Raw genomic sequence first — 22,941 nt, forward strand, 5'->3', positions numbered from 1 at the left:
GGCTAACAACTAGTAGTGCTGACATGAAAAAAAGGTTTTTCCGATTCACAAAATGGAAATGATTTTAGATTAATTACCCCCCCTTCCCTTAAGATAGTTTTGTGAAAGAACAGATGAACAGTCAAAATAAAGACCTTTCCCCTTGTGATGGCCTGGGATTCGGACTCGGATTCTGAACCTGAGGGATCCCAGCCTGCACAGGATTCCCCGCCTCCAGAACCAGCTGAGCCGGGGCTAGGGCTCGAGTTTGAAGGGTCCTCACCTGTGCTGGATCCTCAGGTGCAGGCATCTGCTGAGTCTGCTCTGACCCCTGATGGGATGGAGGACCCATTGCCTGCAGGTGCTCCACTCTCAGCCCGGTCAGGGGAAGCTGAGGTTGCCCCTGGGTTCGGTAACCCACCAGCCTCTCCTGAGCTGTGGAGGCTCAGGGCAAAGAGGCTCAGGGAACTAAGTTCCTGCAGGAGGAGTGCTCGCCTCCAGGCCAGAAGGAGAGGCGAGTCACCAGAGGATCGGGGCCGCCCTATGCCTCGGGGCAGATAAAGGCCGGCCAACCCGTCCCAAGTTGTGTGAGCAACACAGTTGCTAACGTGTTCCTGCCTGTGTCCTTGTGCCTGTTCCTGACCTGTGCCTTGCCTTGCTTCCTGCCTTGCTCCTTGCTGGACACCCCCTGTTGGACTCCTGGACCTTGGACTGGACTTTGACCCTGCTTCACGGACCAACCCCCGGTGTGTTCCTGACCTCTGACTACCCGGCTAGACCCATGGACTGTTATCTGACTGCTGCTGCCCCACCCCTGGACTTGATTGCCTCGCTGGACTTTCCGCTGTGGTCTGGGACTGCTGACCACGCCCCTGCTTGGCTCCGGGTGAGTTTCTGGCCTTCCCACTAGGTATCCACTGGGCTGGGCACCCCCGGGGCCAGCACACCCCAGTTGTTAGCTTAAGATGTTTAGCTGCAGAGCTTTTAGCTTTGTATTGTGAATTGTTCTGTTTTAGAAGTTTTGTCTGCTGTGCAGAGCCAGGCTGCAAACCCATCAATCAGTGATCAGTTATCAGTTCCAGATGACTGCCTACTTAAAATAAGTGAAGCCTGTAACAATAACCTCAGTCACTACTATACATGCAGAGCTGGTCTATCTAGTCTGGAATCGCTGCCAATAGAGTCAGAGAGTGATGGTGTCCAAATTTCTCCTGTGGTGGCTTGTGGCTACATATGAATATCTGAAGCGGGAGTTATTTTAAAACTCATATCTATTAGTGTGAACCATCCTGAGAAAATATTTTCTGTTGTTTTTCCAGGTGATGTGATAGAGCAGTATGAAAATAGACTAGAAATCATGAGTGACATTCTGGCTCGAGAAAAGGAAATGGTAAATCTTTCCATTCCTACCATTGGCTTATGTAGAGCCACTGCACATACTTCAAAACTTTTAATGTATATTAACAATGAAAATATATTTTGTAAAATAGGCTTAATGACAAGCGTATTATTAATGTACAAAAAATGAAGCATTGCAGCTTTCAGCAGGGTAAGTAGTGAAATTAATCACCAGTGTATGTTGGCACAACTCTGATGAAATAGATGGAATTGTACCAACGTTCTAGTGATGGAACTGAGCAGAAGAGTTTCATTCTATTTACTAAATTCCTTTAAACCTGTATTGCACAATCCCTTTTTCTTTCTTTTACAAATCTTATAGTAAGTTATCCTAAATATTAGGACATCCCTATCCCTCATAATGAAGCTGTTGATGTATCACACAAAGAAATTAAATCCTATGAACATCTGAAGTATCAACAAGGTATTATGACAATACTAAATTAAAAGTCAGGCCCAACTGTCTGCCAAACTTCTTGAACAGCAAACCTCTGTGCTACAAGGCAAAAGGTTTCTGATATGCTATAGGAGTCCGTTGTTGGAAAAAATAATTATTGAAAACCCCCACTGTGTGGGTTGCCCTATAGCAGGGATCAACAAGGTTTATCTTGCCTGGGCTGGATCAGTCCCACGGGGATCCCTCCATGGGCTGGATTGAGTGTGAGTGTGCGTGCCCGCAATTTTCGGCATCTGCATCTGTGCAAACGTGATTTTCGGTGTCTGCGTCTGCACAGTTGTGATTTTTGGCACCGTGGGAGCGAGTCCGCATGCTGCGCTGCACCAGTTTAGCGCACCACGTGAGTGGGCAGCTCAGTTTGGGGGCGGTTCATGGGCCAGTCAAACAACCTCTGCGGGCCGCTTCTGGCCCATGGGCCTTAGGTTGCTGATCCCTGCCCTAAAGAAACTGATTTGTGTTTCTGACTAAATGATGTGCTGTCCTGAAGCTCCTCCTATGCACTTCTCTGCACAATCTGAGCTCCTAGTTTAGGTTCTGCTGAAATCCAAATTAGAGGGGTTTCAGTTCTATACACACCTATGTGAAAGTGGGTCCCATTGCAGTTAATGCGAATTCTGACTAGACATATACAGGAGGGCATAACCAACAACTAAGCTCTATTCAGTACTGGGCAATGCAGTATTCATATAATGCATTCAAAAATAGGCAGGAGGAAAAGCATCAGATAACACTAAAGGTGGAGAGGATCTAAAAGAGAGTCCACAAATGTTGGTTAGGAAGACTACTTTGTTTATCTTAACAGATGGCAGAAATATCCATAGCTTGAGTAGAGAGTTCTAGTGTTCTTCAAATATACACTTCTTCCTAATGTCAGAGGCCCTAGCTGGCCTTCCTCCTGAAAGTAAGTTTTGGTGCCTTTCACATTTTTTCATTATTCCTAATGTGGCAAACTGACATGGCTTTCTCGTGCTAATATTTGTGCAGATGCATTTATAACATAAGAAAAGTCCTGCTAGATTGGACCAAAGGTCTATTCTGCTTCCCACAGTAGCTGGTCAAGTCACTCCCAAAAACCCACCAAAGGGCAGTAAGGCAATATTGGCCTGGCGTATCCCCCTCCCAGGAGTTGCGCATGAAAATGAGGTCCTTAATTTGCTCCAGAGGGCAAGAAGGTTGTGACCAGAGATGACAAATAGCTGAAATCACTTTGAAAAATGTATTTTAAATGCAGTAGCACAAAAGCAGTGAATGCACTTCAGTTATGAAAGGAGCAACTATAATCCACAAATAATGTTAAAGGAAAATTAAAAGTACATTATACATAAATGAACATTTGAGAAGGAAAAGTATAAGGAACACTACATGCAGGCAAATATAAAATATACTGATTACACGACAAAGCAGAATATGAATATGCAATATTAAGGCACGAGATGGAATAGCTATTAGCTGTTCTATGCAAAGATCATATTGCTTAATATTGAGATGAACTACAATTTAGCTTTTAACTTATGGTAACTCTAAAAAAATTGTGAAATATCAGATAAATGACTATTACAAACAATTATTATGGTATGTAAAACTAGCAGCAATCTTAACTGTTATTTAAGTCTACTGTACTTTGATTTACCACCTAGAATTTCAACCAGCAATTTATTCTAAAGGTTAAGTAAAGAAAAAGGAGCAAAAAGATTATAGCTACCTATCCAAGTAGAGGACCAGAGGAAGAGCTCAGAGGAGAGTTGAGAGATGAATCCAGGAGGCAATATATAGAATCCAGATGAAGAGATACAAAGGCTGAAAAATAACGTAATAGAGTTTGGCTTCATAAGGAAACAAGAAAAAACTATACACACCTAGCACGTAAAACTGAATCCACAAGTTAAATACATGCAAGTCGAAGGCTTACTGTATGTGTGTATATTATATATTATGTATGTTTATGGGGTGTGGCTGTAGGTGCCATTGTGATGAGTTCCTGCACTTCAAATATTTACTACTCCAGCATTTTGTTTTCAGAGATATACTGCCTCTGCACTTAGAGGCACATGTAGCTGGTTTTGTGTGTGTGTGTGTGTGTGTGTGTGTGTGTATGTAAACTGTCCATGTCCGTTGGTTTCCACTTTTCACCGAAAATTTGGACACAACGCCACATGCCACTATGGGGGTGTTCCTAGCTACATGGGGTATACAAATGTCACACCTACGCAAGGTAAAAAACCCTTTTTTGGACCTCAAAACTCAGCCAGCAGACCCTGCCGGGCATGCTGGGAAAAGAACCAACAGGAGAGGTAACGAAACATCACCCTCTGGTGACGGCTATACTGGTACTGCAGCTACAAAAGCTTCCCCCGCCAAACTCTGCCGTCGCCCCCACCAACTCCTCCTTCTCCTACAGGCCGAACCTCAACACTCTTGCCAAACCTTTCTTCCTAATTTCACACACAGCCACAGCAACGCGTGGCCAGGCCAGCTAGTTGCTAATAGCTGTGGACAGACTTACTCTCCATACACCTGTGTAGCTTTTAAAAAAGCCATCTAACCTAGTGGCCATTACTACACCTTGTAGTGGTATTTGGTTACAGCGTGATGCTGATAACACCAAGGTTGCAGGTGCGATCCCCATATGGGGCAGCTGCATATTCTTGCATTGCAGGGGGTGGACTAGATAATCCTCAGGGTCCCTTCCAACTCTACAATTCTGTGATTCTGAGGTTATTTTCCCCTCACTCACAGCTCTCTGGGTCATGGCTTTTAACAGCAAAGAGGAATGTGTATGGAGAATATGCCACAGGGGGGAAACATCTCTGTGCTTCATTGTGTTTTATTGTAATCTATAATATATTTTCTGTTGCTGACTAGCCAGTTCCCTTAAATGCACCTTTTCCCTCTTCTTAGCTGTTTGAGAAACCTATAAATACTTAAGTAACAGCATTACTGTAAAACTAGCTGTAGAGGAGCACAGCGTACTTATTGGAATGATGCCCCATTATTGCTCCACTTCCATTAAATGTTTACTTTAGTCCTTTTAGAAGTCTTTGATGGCTAAAGGTCAGCCTTCTAGCCTTAGAAAAGCATCTTAGGAAGTAGTTTTTGAAGTGCCATGTATACTTCTCATTCTTATTCATGCACTCTTCCACTAAAACTTTAGCCCTTTAGTCATCCTGATGACGAGAAAAAGGGAACATGCTGAAAGAGAAAATTGTTCAGACTGTCAAAAGCCAAAGTAAAAAAGAGCCACCTTTTAAAAACTCTGCATCATTGAGGCCATCCTAATTCTGCATACACATTTTTTAAAAACCATTTCTTTGCAATTGGGTATGTCAGAAGCAACACTTACACACTTGAACACCCTGCATTGTGATTTTTTTAGGGTGCTATCCCAAGTTTCAATTCCTGTCCACTCAGGGATGGATATGTTTGGATCACATATGTAATCACTCTTAATTTGGACTGCTGTAAGTATTTTAATGTCATAAAACAAGAAGAACAAGCAGCCAAGTCTAGTTTGTAATGCCGGTACTGTACAGGAAGTCCTAACACTGGATTTACAGCAAGTCTTCATCCCATGCTGGTAACTTTTATATCACTAATACAGGGCTCCTATGCAAAGGAGAGGAGGTAGAGCTGTGCATTTTTGAACATATTGCATGGCTGGAGAATTGCATTGCAAAATTTTGATAAGTGCAAATTTCAAAGGATAATTGTGTATCATTTTGCATATTGTTCCAGAAAATGTGGGTTTGCTCAGTTTTCCTTTAAATGCAAGTAGAATTGAATTTCTCCCCCATCTCTAGTGGATGCTTGGGAATCTGAGGGTTGGGGGACCGGCCAAGAGGGCTTTTAGAAAACAAAACCTTAATAGCCTGTCAGAATGGGTGGAGCTATATGAAGGAGAGGAGAGGTCTGTTTCATACATTGATTCAAAGTAAACTGCCATCTCTTTGGCTGCAGATTTCTAGTGAGGTATCCAACAAAATTCTACTCAGAGTTAGACCCATTGACATTAATAGCCCTATGTTACCATGCCCATTGATTTCAGTGGGTCTGCTTAAGTAGATACAGACTATATTATTTCTTATCAATTTTATTAATTCATTGTTTTCTGGGCATCACATGACACTAGAGCAGCATTAACTTGAGTAGTTCATACAGAAACTGGACTGCATTCCCTGTATGTATGAAATTGGCAACATGTTCTTGTCTTCTAAGCACTGGCAGAAGTTGTTTCTTTGCTAGAAAATATCAGCCTGGGTAGACAGTCTTTTGCACAGATTTCATGTAGCCAAAAAGGGAGGAATCATTTTGCCAGTATTTAAACTTTGCATTCAAGCATGTGATCAGTCAAACCCACACAGATGGCTACTGATGCCCTTATGCTTTCAAGACTGCTTTGTTCAATACCACACCAATCAGGTTATCTGCAGAGAAAATTAGAATAAAAATGAAGATAATGGTTGCTTTATTATTTAATGGCCAAGGGTCAAGTTGTCAAAGGCAAACATGGCATTTAGGTAGTTAATTATTTTTAAATAGCCACAAGAAAAAATACAAGTGCAATTCATTAAGTGCTGCTTGCTGTGCATCCTCCATTCATTTGAGTGTGAAGTACTTGTTTGTGTTCGTTTGTATTGGGAAGAATGGAGGTTATAAACCAATGTTTGAGGGTTTGCATCCTCTACCTTAAAAAAAGGACTGAAAGATGAGAAAATATTTTAAGTTGATTAACCACCTCACATTCATTTATTAGCTTCTGCCTGTTAAATATATATTCAAGAGAGGTAACCGCTTTGCTTATGAAATAGCTTACATCTATACATATAAAATGTGTGCAGTTCTTAATATCATATTATAAGGAAATGTTCTTTTAATATTTTATTTGTTGTCAACTTCAGAATGTAGAATATGGAACATTCCCTACTACAGTAACACACCAGAGCCAAAATGACTTTAAAATGAACATGTTAAAAGCCCATCTGCACGCTACGGTGAATTGAATGGTCAACCTTCAAAAGATATATTGATGTTGCTTCCAGTTTCCCATTGAGCACTGTCAGTGGCTTCTATATCTGCAAGATAAGATTATGTGATTCTTGTCAAGTCCTGAAGAATCATGACCTGAAGTGTTATATTGCACTGACTTATATAGTACTGGGTACTAAAATGGTAAATCCAAAACTGAGTTACTAGATCTTAATATGATGTAAAGAGACAATGTAATTTGACTTGATCTACACAGGATATTCATTAAAGGATGTTATACTCAGCAGCAGCATGAGATTAAAGAAGAGATAAACAGATGAACATAAGAAGAATCCTTCTGGTTCAATCCAAAGGCCTGTGTAGTTCAGCATTATGTTCTTATAGTGGCCAACCAAATACTTTTGGAAAACCCACAAGCAGGAAATGTGCCTAATAGCGCTCTCATTTGTAATAGTTGCACCTATTCTTCCTAGATTCTTATTTGTTTTGAAACACATCCTTATTTCAATTTCTATATATATCTGAATAAATTAGCGGGTGTTCTTTTTTTTTTTTAATGTACCTGGTATTGTATATGGAAAGGAGAAAAGCTTAAATTAGCTTTAGCTATTTTGCATGAATCAAAGGCGAAAGAAGGCTATGCTCTCTTATGCAATGAGATTGAACTTTAATGGGCACAGTCCTTGGTTTCTTTTATATTAAGATTTACCATTGTTATAGACTGGGAGTCACTGGAGAGCAAAAAAATATAGTGTATACAAACCCTTTTATTTTGTCAAGTCTGAAAGTGTCTATCCATATGACCACTGACTTCATTCATCTTTAATGACAGGTTTAGCATTGCAAATAAGACCTCTCTATGGATGAAATATGGTATGGTGAGATTTATAGATATAATCATAGGCAGCTATTGTGTGAGCCAATATGACATCAAGCATGGAATGAATCATGATAATCCTCAGTCTTTGCACTTAAAGCATTTTGTAAACAGTGGAACCGGAACCCTAAGGGGTGCGCTGGCTGAATTTGAGAAATGGTTTACAGAACCAAAAATAACAAAGAACCATTATAAAAATATTATCACATAATTATTATACAATTTTCCATCAAGATGGGGAAATGTCTAGTAGGAGCTTACTGAATCAAAATATTTTCAAAAGGTTGGGTGAACTCTATGGGCTTTTTTGTTGTTGAAAAAAGCAGATTTTCCCATTGCAAATTTTCCTGCCTAACACGCCACACTAAAAAGGAAAACGCCAAACAAACACAAAGCATGCTTTGCTACTTGCTTATACAATATAAGTTTCCCCCCACTCCTACCCTGTTATGGCCCATTTGCCTTCCTCAAATCCACTCCAGAGGATTGGGGGAACCCCTAATATAGGTTTTAGGGGGTGCACAGGGGGAGGAAAGGGTTAAGTTCTGTAAATCATTGTTTTGATGGGTCATGTTAACTGGATACTGCCAGGTGTCTTTATTTATTTAGGGTCTGCACATGTGAATTGATTTTCCTGAATAATTTTAAATCATTTTAATGGATGATGATGCTGGGAGCTGATTTGTTTGACAATTAAGCTGTTCTGGAACCAAGGTGCCACTGTATGTTGATTCTATGAGTTGTATCAGCAAATGAGTTTATAAGGATACAAATAGCCATGCCAGGGATCATCACAAAAATTGTTATGTTAGCAGCATGAAGATCATATAATCATATTACTGACCAGTATATGAAGACATGAGTCTTTAGGATTTAGGCGCTAGTTCCACTCAGGGGCATAGCAAGGGGGGGCATAGGGGGTGGTCTGTACCAGGTTCCATAATGGAGAGGGTGACAAATTATCAAGGAACAATTACTGCCCTACTAGGGAGGTTCATTTTTTTTTTTAAAATGCCTGCTCCAAAGGTCTGGTCTTGCTATACTAGGGATTATATAGCTATATATGAAATTTCATGCATATCGGTTAATATTTTGACCCTCCTCCACCAAAATAGCTGTTTACTTGGCTGTTTTCCTATGTCGTGATTGTGGAGAACTAGCCTCATGCCAGGTAGGGGTTAAATGTTCTGACAGTTAGAACCCTCAGGGGCGGGCTTAGCCTGGGTATAAAACACCCCTCCCAGTGGGCAGTAAGGCAGTTGAAGTATGGGCAGGAGGAGATAGAGTTAAGTTAAGTGCGGGGAGTTGAAGTGTGAGTCAAGAGATAGAGCTGGGAGTTTAGAGTCTTAGGTGGATGTTAGCAGAGAGGATAAAGAGATTGTGAAACGCATTGTTATTGCTATTTAGTTAACATTTAGAGGTATTAGGCCGGTAACATTTTAGAGGTATTAGGCCGGTATAGGACAACTGTTATAAGCTTATTGAACAACCGTTATTTTATCAGCAACCACAAGCTTTGTACGCAATAAACATCTTTTTAGTTCACAATATCCTCGTCTGTGGTGAATGAAGTAAGCAGGATCCAGCTAGTAGTCTGAAGGGCTGCTGCTGGGAACTGTTTGTCGTTGGTGCAGCACTCATAGACCGTAAAACGTCCGGGGGTGGGCTGTATAGGGCGAAGGGCCCGCGACATTAAAGTGGTGGCAGCGTCGGGACGAAAGATAGTCATAAAGTGGTGGTCACGTTGAGATCAAAGATCTAAAGTGTTGGCAAGAAGTGCCAAGGTACAAGAAAGATTTAAGGGTGACGCATTGTGTGAAGTGTGAGGCTTAAAGAGGATTTAAGCAAACTTCAGTGAGACTCTACAATCTAGTCAGGAAGGGGATCGCATACACCTGGAAAGGGAGAAGGGGAATTCAGAGAGGAATTACCTGGCCCTAGGGTGTGGTGTGATAGCGCCTAAGACTGTGAGATTGTGAGAGAGTTACAAAGATACTTTGCGTTTGAAACTATTTCAGGCAGAAAGGTTTATAGTGAGAGGTCGGAAAAGTACGCTGGACAAAGTGCACTGAGGTAACTTTAGGCGTGACTTTGGACCTAAACTGTGGAAACTAAGCCTGGAGAAATAGTTTAACTGAAACATCCTTGATTTAAGTACAGAAATAATACCACCAAATAAATAGAAAATGCCACCTAGGAAGACGAAAACAGCTCTTAGGGACTCACAAGTAGAAAGCTCTGAAGAAGAAAATGGGGTTTCCCAGATTGAGGAAACCAGTACTGAAACAGTTAACAAAAATCCTGCTGAGGGGACTAGTTTTAAAGCCTCAGAGGAATTTGAAAAATGGAAACTTGAGAAAGAATATAATTTAAAATTCGAGCTAGCGAAATTACAAGCTGAAGCAAAAGAGAGAGAATTAAAGTTACAAGCTGAGGTAAAAGAGAGAGAATTAAATATTGAGAGAGAGAGAGAAAGAGAGGCAATGGCCCTGAAAGAGAAAGAAATGACCTTAAAGTTACAAGCTGAAGCAAAAGAGAGAGAACTGAAAGAGAAAGAAATGACCTTAAATATTGAAAGAGAGGCAATAGCACTGAAAGAGAAAGAAATGACCTTAAATATTGAGAGAGAAAGAGAACGGGAGGAAAGAGAATATTTATTAGAAATGAAAAGACTTGAATTATCAGCTGTAGATAATAGAAACAACAACAATAGTTCCACACAAAATCCTAGCAGGGTGGATTTAAAAAGATTCCCTGACTTCAAAGATAAAGACGATCCTGAAGCGTTTATCATTTCTTTTGAGAGGGCTTGCGAAGATTTTGAAGTAAAAGATGAGGAGAAAATGCAAATACTGAGAGCGCGTATTAGTGGAACATTAACAGAGATTTATTCTCAAATGCCATCTGATCAATCTAAAGATTTTGAAGCATTTAAACAGTTGGTTTATGTCAGATTCGGAATTACTGCAGAACAACTGAGACAAAAGTTTAGAACAATAAAAAAAGTGCGTGAGGAAACATTTGCTCAACTAGGAGCTAAAACTACAAATTATTTAAACAAGTGGCTAGAACAGGAGGGTGCTGATTCTGTGGCGAAAATAAAAGAGGTGATCGCATTGGAACAATTTTATGACACGATTAATAGTCATTTGAAGTATTTAATTAAAGAAAGACGCCCTAAAACCATCCTGGAAGCTGCTAACCTGGCAGATGAAATAAATGAAATCCGAGAACACGCTTATGATGCCCCAAAATATAAGGACAAACAGTGGGAAACAAATAAGTTTAAGAGAACGCAACAGCCCACAAAGTTTACCACAGAAACTGCCAAGAAAATTTTTCCCGCCAATGCAAATGTTCCCCATAACACGCCTATGACAACGGGGGGGACTGAGGGAAAAGTAAATAAATATAGTGAGGGTAAAAGGCCTGAATTAATCTGTTGGCAATGTGGGAAAAAAGGCCATAGACAACTGGACTGTAGAACTGAACTCAGAACTAGGAGTGCAAATACTATTCCTCAGAAGCAGACATATTGTGTCCAAACTGTGGAGACAGAGCCAACTGCCAACATGGTTGCCACGGCAACCGAGGCCCAGTCAGAGGCTGATGAGTTACCAGAGGCCCAAGTTGTGAGGTGCTATATAATTCAACAAGATGACATGCTATTACACAAAACAGGAGAAGAAATTTGGGTGAATGGTAAACAATATAAAGGCTTAAAAGACACAGGGTCTCAGATTAGTATTGTACATCCTGATTTGTTAAAGCCAGAAGACTTTATTAAAGGCAAAACAATCAGTTTAAAAGGAATATCAAAACAGCCAGAAATCTTGCCAGTCGCATTAGTTAATCTGACATATAAACAATGGTCTGGAAAATGGCAAGTAGCAGTTTCACCGGAAATCCCAGCTCCAATGTTAATCGGGTGGGATCTGCTTGACCATGTACAGAGTGCATTTGTAATAACTAGGGCACAAAAACTGCGACAGTTACCTCAGGAGGAAAGGCCTGATACAATTGCTGAACTGACACAAGATACAAGTATAATGCCAGTTACAAATAGTCAAGCAGCTAGTTTTGCAGCCAAGCAGAAACTAGATACAGATTTACAGAAATATTTTCAAGCCACAGCCGTGAATACAGTATTAACCCCTGAAAGCCCGGAGCGGTTTATAGTCAACAATGGGTTGCTATACAGGGAGATTCTTTTAAAGCCTAATAGAGGGGGTAATGAGATCCACAGGCAACTGATAGTACCTACTGAATTCAGAACCAAGATAATACAACATGCACATGGCAGTATCTTTGGAGGTCACTTGGGAATCACCAGAACCAAACAAAGGGTGTCCCAAAATTTCTTTTGGCCTGGGATGGGCAAGCAAATAAAGTTATTTTGTCGAACGTGCCATACTTGCCAATTACAAGGACAAGATATTTTATTAATCAGACCAGTAAACAGTGACCAGTTACAACTGACATGGGAAGGTCCTTGTAAGATCATTTCAAAAATGAATGATATAAACAATATAATTCAGCATGGTGAAGGGAGGCGGGTCATGCATAAGAATATGATAAACCCAACCCAGTCACTAAACCATGAACCCAATCTAGACTACAGTAGTCACGTTGTTGAAAAAGCCTGTGATATTGGTAAAGGAGTGTCTACCTGCAATATGACCAGTGACCTATCTGTGAGATCAGTTAGAACAACTAGTCATAGTTACGATAAACCATTCATCAGTTGGAAAGATAGAAAGAAAGACGTACTGGAAGTTATAGCTGGCATGGGGGCCTATCGACTTTCTATGAAAGTGAAAGTGTTCCCTACACTAGAGATTGTGTGGTGGGAAGATGGGTACCCTGCTGCTCATGCAACACAAATAAATGTCCAAAATGAATGTAGTTACACAGCATTAACAGGGCTACCACGTCAAAGGCATACAAAAGTAATCTTAAAATTGCTCGAAGTGGGAACTAATAAATCACTACAGACCAAAGATGAACTGACAACAAGGGAGATTGCTAGGAGCAATAAGCAATCAGAGCTTGTTAGCCTACTTTCATTAAGAGATCATGCTTGTCTAGAAAGCTTCAGCAAGCTGACTAAAACAGAAGATATCCACAAACTTCTGCAAATAGTTCCCAATGCATTTAAAAGCCAGACAACCAGTGTTTATGCAGCTTATGATGACCTGGAGATGTGTGTACAAGTCTGCGAGCTTAAACATTTAACAGAGATCCTGAAGGAGGGAGAGGTTGAACTAAGAGAGCTTTTGACCCTGAGAAACAAAGACTCTACCCAGCTTGGGATCCACAATCGTTACAGACGCCTCGAGTGCAGGGATCGGCATGGGACTGTGGCATCTGGCCGAGGAAGACAGCTTACAACCCATCACGTATGGCAGAGAAAAGACTGGTGCCCAGAGAAAGATACTTCTTGCGACGGTTAAGGACGATAAGGAGCGTGAAAGGATCCTAAACATCATCGCAGATGCCTTATAATGAAGACCCAAAGGCAAAGGTTAAAATGGACAGTTACGGGTTTTCTTGCAATAAAGACCTAATGCTGCATGAACTATTGTATATAATGTTCACAACTATATGTACTTTTACTGAAGATGTAATATTATGCCATAGTTAGGTAATATAGGTAAGAGTTATAAAATGTTTGTTTATGTAATGTCTATAGTGATGTTTAAAAATGTTGTTTGTATCAGAGGGATACTTTGGCTAGTAACTCCTCTGATACAAACCTAAAAAGGAGGGAGGTATGTGGAGAACTAGCCTCATGCCAGGTAGGGGTTAAATGTTCTGACAGTTAGAACCCTCAGGGGCGGGCTTAGCCTGGGTATAAAACACCCCTCCCAGTGGGCAGTAAGGCAGTTGAAGTATGGGCAGGAGGAGATAGAGTTAAGTTAAGTGCGGGGAGTTGAAGTGTGAGTCAAGAGATAGAGCTGGGAGTTTAGAGTCTTAGGTGGATGTTAGCAGAGAGGATAAAGAGATTGTGAAACGCATTGTTATTGCTATTTAGTTAACATTTAGAGGTATTAGGCCGGTAACATTTTAGAGGTATTAGGCCGGTATAGGACAACTGTTATAAGCTTATTGAACAACCGTTATTTTATCAGCAACCACAAGCTTTGTACGCAATAAACATCTTTTTAGTTCACAATATCCTCGTCTGTGGTGAATGAAGTAAGCAGGATCCAGCTAGTAGTCTGAAGGGCTGCTGCTGGGAACTGTTTGTCGTTGGTGCAGCACTCATAGACCGTAAAACGTCCGGGGGTGGGCTGTATAGGGCGAAGGGCCCGCGACAGTGATGGCTGAAATTTCAGTTCAGTGGAGCACTTACTGTTCCCAACCCTAAGGAAAGCCATCTAATTAGACTTTAATTTCATTTTGATATTTTTTAGTAGGTAATTTAATTATTGTTTGATTTTTATACCAATGTTATGTATCTGATGTTAGCCCTGAGCCCGACTTCGGCCGTGGAGGGCGGGATATAAATAAAAGTTGTTGTTGTTGTTATTATTATTATTATTATTATTATTATTATTATTATTATTATTATTATTATTATTATTATTATTGTTGTTGTTGTTGTTGTTATTACTTGTTATTCCTTTGTAAGAAAACATGAAATAATGTAAAACCATTTTTGCAGGGGGGGGAATCAATGGAGGGGGTGGTGACAAGAAATTTTCCACACCGGGTATACCACCTGACCTTCCTATGCCTCTGAGGGGGTGTGTGACAAAAATGTTTTTGCCCCCGGGTACCAATTTACCTTGCTACGCCCCTGGTTCCACTGCCTTCAATTTGCCCAAACTGGTTTACAATCAGTATAATTAGGCCATAGTCATAGTTGGTGTGCTTTTTCCACCTGTGCATGCCAAACTGAACCCTCAGAAAAAGTGAGTAGCTGTAAACTAATACAGATAAAGCACACCAGTGGCACACCAGTTCTGATGCGTGCCACTTCTAGGACAGGAGATTGGATGGAATCCATGGAGGGATCAGGATAGATAAAGACACTTCATAAGGAGTTTAGAGAAAATATAAATGTATCTGCTGGCAGGTTAGTGAAGCTGGGTGGCCAGCGTGAACCCCTCACTTCCACCTGCACTTTGGCTTTATAACCATGGATTTGTTGGTTCCGTGTTTACTCTCTTGAGGGATCTATTTTACCTGTTGAAGGCCACAATTCTTATGGGGTAAAGTGTTGGAGGTTGAACACTGGCAGTTGGTGGATCTATAACCAGTGGCAGGCGGCGTGCCACTCCATTCTCTCTCTCTATGCCACTCTTTACCTCCTTCACTGCCACCCCCATGAAACCAGAGAATTGTAGAGTTGGAAGGGATCTTGAGGGTCATCTAGTCCAACCCTCTGCAATGCAAGAAATCTTTTGTCAGCTAAAGGGGAGAAAGATTGAGCAGCTTCTGATGAGGCATCCTAAGGTCAGAATGAGAAGCCATTTTAGCAAAGCAATTTTTGTCCTAAAACAATGTTGTAGGACACAGCTGTCCTATAGAGCAGCGCTCACCCCAAGGTCTGACCTCAGGGCCTTCCTTCTCCTATTCATGTAGTCTGACTTAAAACATTCATAGAATAGGCTGTCTCCTTTATTATGCAGTAATTTGGGTGGGATTTATGAAGGCTTAAAAAAATTTCAACCATATTGCCATCTCACTTTACCCAATTATCATGCAGATTTTTATTCTAATGTCACTCTAATGGTGTTTCTGGGGTCAAATTGCCACTTTTAGCTCTGCCACATCTTTAAAACTTTTGTACTTTGTAAAGGATTTAAAATACTATGTAAAACATCTGCTATAAGAACAAAAGGCATAATCTGAAAACAAAAAAGGATGCAACTTCTCTAGAAACATACATTTCTGCATTGTGGAGCAAACACTTCTGAGATTAATTCCAGTGTATTTTACAGTCTTAATCCTTGTTAGGTTCCTCTTGGTTGACTCTGAATAAAATCTAACTAGGGGTGACCAAAAAATATGTCCATCAACTTTGCTCATGCATTGCAACATAAAAACTGACTGGAGTCATTGACTACAGGTGAGAATGAGCAAAACTACCCAAGAAAAATATGCTGGTTTGTGGATGCTCATTCACTCCACTTTTGTCTGTCACCTTGATTTTCAGATTGGGCATTCATGGAGAAAAGGGATGTGAACTGAAAAAATAGTGTGTGTCTTTTATAAGACAGCATCATGTTATGTTTCTCCCTTTACAGAAATTTATGTTACACGGTATTAGACCATGGGCTAAGCTTAATGTAACATGATACATTAAAAACTGCACATCATGATTGCAATGTGTGTCAGAACAATGAATTGTTATATCAGATCTCCCTTCATCTGTGAGTAGGGCCCCTTTGTAAATCATCCACAAAGGGATGCATTTGCTCCTTAATGGATGTGCATAAATCCCATTCTCTCGTGCTACCCTGCACCCTCTTCTAAGGGTTTGTCTCAACTGGAAACGTGGTAGGAAACAATAATGTTGATCCTTTAAACCCACACTCATTGAAAGGGCAAAAATATCACCAGTCTTTTAACACAGGCATAACTTAATATACACATGCAGCCTGATACTACAGATAAAAATTTAGATTGAAGCCAATTTAGATGTTCTTTTATATGTCCTCCTAACCATGGGGGAGATGCCTATTTGTCACTCCTTTGTGACTGAGTTTAGGCTTATATGATCTAGCTTGCGGGCAGGGGTCAAGTGCAATGGTCTTTTCCTTGGAAGTGGCGTGCATGTGTGCTTGCATGCACACCCACACCCACACACCAGGAGCATTGCCAATTCCATTAAAGACTCACACGATTGGCTCCATCCTTGTAGTTGTGTCATTTAAATGTTCTCCCACTAGCTGTTAAATGTTTTCCCATTAGCTGTTCATGGACAGGCTGTGAAAGTGTCTAAAGGACACATGAATTCCCTGGAAATCAGCTATACACCAGACTTTGTGGTTTGCAGACCAAAATAGTTCCTGATGTGTACCCAGAAGTCTTTTTTCCCTTTGAATAGCAGATACTCCCATCTCATGCCATATCATCTGATATACACTCCCTCTATTTGGGTTCCATGCACCTTCAAGCCCTCCTGAACTTCTGTTCATGAAACTGTTATCTGTGCATGCATAATGGCTGTCGCAAATGTACGCACCTCAGCTAAGCTGTGAAGTGAATGTAGCTTACATGTTCAAATCTGAAAAAAGCTGGTTCAAGGGAAAATACATTAAAAGTCAGTATTTCTCAAGGAACTACAAGACAAATAAAGATTATGGCTAGCATCATGGATTCAAACACCTGTGGTGGGATTATACTAGAGCCAGAATAAACGATGTATACACAGCCTTCCCTTTGAGAAAATATGTATAGGGTTCCAGTCTAAATCACATAAGCTTTAAATAAAAGCTATACATAACTCATAATTTGTGCTTGTGGCATTGATAAATGCCACAGGCATTTAAAGTATACCATGAATAAACATTAAAATAAAAATTTCTTCTGGATGTGATTTCTTCCTTTCCTAATTTTCCTTGCAATGTCTTGTTGGCAATGGGAGCTGGAGAGGGGGAAGCCTTTTAGCAAGCACATTAAACAAAAAATGTGAGCTGTCCAACCTAGAACACATTTATAGCTACTGTAAAGTACTCATATTTCAGTTAATTAAGCTGAATTCAGTATTGCAGCTGAACTGGCTTCTGATCTATATATATACTAGCTTCCCTTTGAATAGCTTCCCTACAATATTCCCAAAACACACTGGGAGAAACATTAATTAAAATGGTTAAGAATATGTTACAAACAAAGTGTTCAAAGGAGCACCTGACAGTTATGGAGGCTTGGGGAACTATCTTAGGCACAAGAAGCCGGTGTAAAGCAAGCCAGGGTAAAGTTACTCAAGAGCCAAGCCCCATTAAGTAGTGGGGCTGCTGCTCTGCCTAAGCCTGGAAGAGGAAAAATAAACCTTTAAAATAGTGTTCTATGCCCAAGTGCCAGGCCACATGACAAAGCTGAATGGGCATAGAAGAAGAGTTTGGATTTGATATCCCGCTTTTCACTACCCGAAGGAGTCTCAAAGCGGCTAACATTCTCCTTTCCTTTCCTCCCCCACAACAAACACTCTGTGAGGTGAGTGGGGCTGAGAGACTTCAGAGAAGTGTGACTAGCCCAAGGTCACCCAGCAGCTGCATGTGGAGGAGCGTAGACATGAACCCGGTTCCCCAGATTACAACTCTACCACTCTTAACCACTACACCACACTGGCTCTCAGAATCCAGGCTAAGTCCCCTTTCTTTGGTCCTGCCCCCTTACACCCGTTTGTTAAGACCTACATCAGCCTTGTCAGATTCAGTGCAGCCACCTAAGCAAGTTATGCTGGGATATTTTTGGCTGAGCCAAACATGAAGCTTGCTGAGCTCAGCTGAGCCGGAGATCCACTGTAATGCTGCACCCTCAATGGCTTATCCCAGTTGATCTTGAAATACGATTGCCCCCTAAATGCCTACAGAAATGTTCATCTGGAGGAAAGCTAAAATCCGGCTGCCCCATTGCCTGCAAACCTTAACTCCCAAATCATTGTGTTGCCTATGATTGTTGTTGTTGTTCAGTCGTTCAGTTGTGTCCGACTCTTCGTGACCCCATGGACCAGAGCACGCCAGGCACACCTATCCTTCACTGCCTCTCGCAGTTTGGCCAAACTCATGTTAGTAGCTTCGAGAACACTGTCCAACCATCTCATCCTCTGTCGTCCCCTTCTCCTTGTGCCCTCCATCTTTCCCAACATCAGGGTCTTTTCCTATGATTAGAATATTCTAATTACCAAAGCAGAAGTTGGATAATAAATATTTTGTTCTGTTTTGTTCCGCAAAGTGACATAAGCTTAAAATAAATATTATACACAATTCCTAATTAATTTGTAAGTGTCATTCATTAATATCTAAAGTATTCCATGACTATACACTTAAAAACAACAACCTGATACCAACAAAGGGGACAAGATCTGGGGTGGAAAGTGAAAAGCAGGGGAGATAAAAGATTGAGAGGAGGGTAGATAGTGGGAGTAGAACAAAGGGGCAGAAAGCAAGCAAGGTGCAGAGAAGCTAGCACTATCAGGGAATATGGGTGTAGTTACTAGAGCATGAAGGGAAAGAGAAACAGGAGAGAAGGGGTATTTGGGAAAGGAGGAGCCCAGGAGGAAGGGAGACTTGGGAAGAACTTTATCTGCTGCATGTGAACAAGAAGGGAAAGGGAAAGGAAAAAAACAAAGAAACAACAATAGCCACAAGGGATGTGTGACTTTATTTCACTTTCAATTTTCCCTTTGACGGATGACTTGTACATAGCCCTGAAGGTCTGAACACACCATGTTGTTATTTTTTAAATTCTCACAGATAAACCATAGCATATCTGACCCTACAATAACCCATCATAACTAATACATTTAAAGTGCATGGGAGGGCAGGAACCTGAAACCTGCATCGTAACTTCTGTTATCCAGTACAAGTGGCCATAGGTTGTATTTAGAGGCAAGCTGTAAATTTATCACACTGTACTTTGATTCAGTAAAGAGTAGTTCATAGTAGGCTTCCAGTGACCTTGTGTAATTGTATCTCTTCATCTCTATATTTAACAAAGAACCACATGGGAGGTAAGCTGAGATTTCAGGAAAGTTCTTACTTTCACAACTTCTTCACATGCTTTCATTGAGTCAGAATAGATTCCTTTTACAGTTCCCACCCTTGGTTAAAACTTGTTCCAATGCTTCAGCAAGGGATACAGCTGCCATTCTATGTTGGTCTTTCGTACTGCCAGGGAAGTCTTCAGTAGTTTGATCTTCTCTCTTTCATTGGCTTGGTTCACACATAACACCAAGCTGTGGTTTATTTAAGTTGTACTGTCAAGTTGTTTTTCCAAAGTTTACCTTATTTTCCAGCTACTCATTACTTGCATGTTTGGTGAGCATTTGGAGTGGGGTGGTCAAACAAACCATGGTAAAGGAAGGTTGCTGGCTTCAAACATAATACAAAGCTATATTTAAAACAAACCAAGGTTCATAAGCCAACAACAAACCATGACTACGGATCATGGTTTGTTGGCAGTAAATGAATCATAGTTAAGCTGCTGGGCTGTGTTCACTTATTATGCTAGCTAAACCATGGTGATGGTTTAGTGTTATATGCTAATCAGTGTTATATGTGCGTGCTTATTGACTACCCCTGCTGTACCAGATAGGCAGGGCTCTTTTAATGTTATTTTGACTGTTTTCAGAATGCAGGTTTTAATTCAGTGGAAGATTTCAGGCAAGGTAGAGGAGTGCTAGACTATACTGTCATTTTGTCTTGTTGGCACTGAGAAAATAATATATTAAGGAGTATGTTAGTGTAATGTTTCCATGATTACTGACCTAGATGTTTCTGTAAGGAAAGCTCTGACTGAGCGGTGAAAGAAAGGCAGATAAAAGGTGAACATAATTTCAATATAGATGGAAAAGACTGGAAGGTAAAACCTGTGATGCTGTGCAGGTTTCACAATCATGATGGTTCCAAATTGTTATACAGTATAGGCAGGTAAGTAATATGTAGCAGTTTTATAGTGCTTCAGAGCAAGGGTGAGAAGAAGGTAGATTGGAGTCTACTGGTAGATCACTGGATAATTTACAGTAGATTGACAATGGCTTCTGACTTCCAATCATTTAAGAAAAGCAACAACCAAAATGCACCCCCCTTATTTTAGGCTAGTGGAATCCTTGATTTGTAGTTCAGTCTTAGGTTACAGATTTGTACTTGTATATACAGGTACTCCAGTATACACTTCATGGAGTGTGGTCAGTAGTTAAACTGCTTGGGAGGATGAAAGACAAGATATACTGTACTTTAAAAATAAACAAATAGCTTCCTGCCACCATTTTGCACTTGATTCCAGTTAGAACCAGTAAGAGAGAGAGAGAGAGAGAGAGAGAGAGAGAGAGAGAGAGAAAGAAAGAAAGAAAGAAAGAGAAAGAAAGAAAGAAAGAAAAGTATATCCCATAATCCTGAAGTCTGGCCATGCCTGTTTTAGAATATTCAAAGCATTTGTTACAACAATACTGTAAAGCAGGGAATTAAGCAAATTCAGGGAATATAAGGTTATCAATGGATTTTAGTAATTAATGCTCCAAGAACAGAAGTAGCATGGTTCTGAACAACAAGGTGAAAGACTCTTGCCCTCATGTCCTTTTCAGTAGTGGCCTTACGGTTATGGGAAGCTTTCCCCATGGAGGCCTACGTGGCACCATAGTTATCTAGTTTTAGGCATTGGCCCAAACCTTTTTTCTTTACATGGGCCTTTGGTCCTTAATTTGAAGGGCAACATTGTGGCCTATTTTACTGAGGTGGGATTTGAAGTCCTGCCTTTTATTTGTATAGCTGTGCTTTTAGGCTTTCATACTTGTTCTTAATTGTTTTTAATGCAAGTCACTTCGGGTCACTATGTGAGAAAAATGACATAATGATGACGATGATGTCTTGCTTGTGGACTTCCCAGAGACATGTGGTTGGTCCCTTTGGGAAAAAATGATGATGTACTTACAGGGGCAGCCAGTCCAGTGACTTCCAGAAGTAGTTGGACTGTAACCCCAATCATCCCTCATGATTGGCTATATTGGCTGGGGCTGATGAGAGCTGGAGTTCAATGACATCTGAAGGGCACCTTGTTAGTTATCCCTGCTGTACTAGATATGGTTTGGTCTGATCCAGCAGGTCTCCTCTTATGTTCTTATGATTTCCCTCCCCCATAATATAAACAACACGGGGAAGTTTTACACACAATGCTTTCAAATCTTAAATCTAAACTACATCTGGCCAACTGCTTTCATGTGAGGAACCCAGCCAAGGCACACAAGTAATCCTGTTTTGCTCCTCTTCAAACAGGAGTTCCTCTATAAACAGGAGTCCTACATGTCTGTTCATTTTCACTTTAAAGCCCTTCTCAGGCATTTTAATAATAAATCTTCTACATTATCTTCTTATTGAGGCATCAGCTTTATTGATACCTCGCTGGACATTTGGTGGACTCTGGGGGTACTTCTAGATGGGGGTTTCTTGTGAAAGTGGGGCTCACCTTTTTCCAGCTTTCACACAACACTGGTGCCATCAGAATGCCATCCTGTATTTCTCCCCATTAAAGATGGCCTCAGCCTACTGTGAGCATAGGAAAGGTATAAGCTGGAAATACCATTTTCAAACATAAAGTGGTGGCTTTTGTAAGCAGAGGTCACTACAGATACAGAGTTTCTTATGATTGGATACCTGTTGCCTCATTCATTCAAGGTACTGTACAATCCTACTGTTAATTTGTGCCAACGTGCAACAGTGTAAGTTGGCTCCCACATTAGCAGAGTACTGTACAGGATTGCTCTGCATAGGTGCAATCCTACACACATTACCTGGGAGCTATTTTTACTGAACATAGTGGAAGTTACTTCCAAGTAAACATACAAAGGATTGCATTGTGTGAGGCCTACTAGTGACTCACAATTTCAGTGTGAATTGTCCAGGAATTAGAGTCTTAAGGAACTTGCAGTGGGTTTCTAAACTGAAGTAACTGTTTGTATGAATGTTGCATTGAGAATTTGGAAAAAATACCCCTGAGCAACAACAGCACACCTGAAGCATTTTGGATCCTGCTAATGAACGAACTTACGCTTTTGGAATTGAAGCTGCATTCTCTCTTAAATCCTGAGTGTCTACTTATATTATGGAAGTAGAGTTCTGCATTATTTTATTAATACTACTGCTACAATTTTGTCATGGCGTTTGGGTAAAACAATAAACTTATGAACTTTTTTTTTAACGTGGTGTGTCAGAACCCTCACTGTGGGCGGCGACAAGGTTATTAAAGTCAGAACATCACAAAGCATAACGGAAAACAAGACAAAAAACAAGATAAAGAGCTACTACGTTTGTATGGGGAGTTTGTACCGTGAGGTGGCCTTTCAGGCACGCGTTGAATAACGCTCCTCCTGCCATAGCAAATTTGTGGCGGAAAAAACAGCGATTATAGCCTCTTTCCTCATCTATGGACATGACAAGAGCTGAAGCAGCGAAACAGCTCCACGTATTTCCCGCCCTAAATTATGAACCCGTCCTTTACTGTCCCCCCTCCCCCCTACACCCGCCCCTTTCCTTAATGGTACAGTCCACTACGGGGCGGAGTTTACTACGTCGCGAGC

The 22,941-nt window shown here is 40.8% G+C and overlaps 1 long non-coding RNA gene across 1 annotated transcript; it reads right to left on the reverse strand.

The window, feature by feature from the left end:
* Positions 1 to 2,624: 2,624 nt before the first annotated feature.
* Positions 2,625 to 22,861, reverse strand: LOC117055265. The gene is made up of 3 exons (XR_004427591.1): positions 22,691 to 22,861; positions 3,537 to 3,631; positions 2,625 to 2,729 (listed from the first exon to the last, which is right to left on the reverse strand). It is a non-coding gene; the product is annotated as an uncharacterized LOC117055265 (long non-coding RNA).
* Between the last annotated feature and the right edge of the window lie 80 nt (positions 22,862 to 22,941).

The sequence above is a fragment of the Lacerta agilis genome, chromosome 11, assembly GCF_009819535.1.
Source record: "Lacerta agilis isolate rLacAgi1 chromosome 11, rLacAgi1.pri, whole genome shotgun sequence".
Lineage (NCBI taxonomy): Eukaryota > Metazoa > Chordata > Lepidosauria > Squamata > Lacertidae > Lacerta > Lacerta agilis.